Source organism: Chrysochloris asiatica, unplaced genomic scaffold (assembly GCF_000296735.1).
Source record: "Chrysochloris asiatica unplaced genomic scaffold, ChrAsi1.0 scaffold00186, whole genome shotgun sequence".
Classification (NCBI taxonomy): domain Eukaryota; kingdom Metazoa; phylum Chordata; class Mammalia; order Afrosoricida; family Chrysochloridae; genus Chrysochloris; species Chrysochloris asiatica.
The window spans coordinates 1,393,780-1,395,806 of record NW_006408704.1 but is presented as its reverse complement, the minus strand read 5'-3'; positions in this window follow the sequence as shown (position 1 = coordinate 1,395,806).

The window sequence follows — 2,027 nt, the reverse complement described above, 5'->3', positions numbered from 1 at the left end:
ATGCCCAGAGAGCTGGCCACATGACAGACGAGTCCAAAATGTCCACATACAGAGAGCTAGCTACATGTCAGAGTAGTGCAACATTTCCATATACAGGGTTCTAGCTACATGGCAGATGAGTACAATGTGTCCATATACTGAGAGCTAGCTATATGACAGAGCATTTCAACATGTCTATATACAGAGAGCTAGCTACATGGCAGACAAGTGCAATATGTTCATATACAGAGATGTACCTACATGTCAGATCAGTCCAACAAAGCCATGCACAGAGAGTTAGCTAAATGACACACAAAACTAATATGTTCATATACATAAAGCAACCTACATGGCAGATCAGTCCAACATATCCTTACATAGAGAGCTAGCTACATGGCAGACAAGTCCAAAATGTCCATATATAGAGAGCAAGCTACATGGCAGTTTAGTGCAGCATTTCCATATACAGAGTACTAGCTACAAGTCAGATAAGTCCCACATATCCATATACCAAGAGTTAGCTATATGGCAGAAGAGTACAACATGTGTATATAGAGAGTACTAGCTACAAGGCAGAAGAATCAAACATGTTCATACAAGAGAGCTGGCTACGTAGCTGTTGAGTTCAACATGTCCATATACTGAGAGCTAGCTACATGGCACACAAGTCCAATATGTTCATATACAGAAAGCTCCCTACAAGGCAGATCAGTCTAACATATCCATGCACAGATAACTGGCTACATGGCAGATGAGTCCAAAATGTGCATGTACAGAGAGCTAGCTACATGGCAGAGTAGTTCAACATGTCCATATACAGAGTACTAGCTACATGGAAGATGAGTCCAACATGTCCATACACAGAGAGCTACCTATAAGGTAGACAAGTCCAATATGTTCATATACAAGGAGTTACTTACATGGCAGATCAGTCCAACATATTCATGCAGATGTTGGACTCATGTTCATACAGAGAGAGCTGGCTTCATAACTAATGAGTCCAACATGTCCATATAAAGAGAGCTAGCTTCATGGCAGACAAGTACAATATATTCATGTACAGAGAGCTACCTACATGGCAGATCAGTCAAACATATCCATGCATAGAGAGCTAGCTACATGGCAGACAAGCCCAAAATGTCCATATACAGAGAGTTAACGACATGGAAGATGAGTCCTACATGTGTATATATAGAGGGCTAGCTACAAGGCAGGGAAGTCCAACATGTTCCTACAAGAGAGCTGGCTACATGTATGATGAGTCTAACTTGTTAATATACTGGAAGCTAGCTTCATGTCAGATCAGTCCAACAAATGAAAGCACATAGAGTTAGCTGAATGGTAGGTAGACAAGTCCAAAATGCCCATATACAGAGAGCTAGCTACATGGCAGAGTAGTGGAACATTTCCATATCCAGAGTTTTAGCAACATGGCAGATGAGTCCAAAGTGTCCATATACAGAGTACTAGCTACATGGCAGACAAGTCCAAAATATCCTTATACTGAGAGTTTGCTACATGGCACAGTAGTCAAACATGTCCATATACAGAGTATTTGCTACAAGGCAGATGAGTCCAACATGCATATATATATAGAGGACTAGCTATAAGGCAGATGAGTCCACCATGTTCATACAGAGAGAGCTGACTATATGGCTGATGAATCCAACATGTCCATATACAGAGAGATACCTACATGGCAGATGAGTCCAAAATGTCTGTCGCAGTGTAGTGCAACCTTTCCATATACAGAGTCCTAGCTGCTTGGCATATGATTCCAACATGTCCATATACTGAAAGCTAGCTACATGGCACACAAGTCCAGTATGTTCATATACAGAGAGCTAGTTACATGGTAGATGAGTCTAACGTGTCCATATACTGAGAGCTAGCTACATGGCAGAGTAGTCCAACATGTCCATATACAGAGTACTAGCTACGAGGCAGATGCGTCCAACATGTACATATACTGAGAGTTAGCTACATGGCAGATCAGTCCAACATATCCATGCACAGAGAGCTAGCTACATGGCAGACAAGCCCAAAAT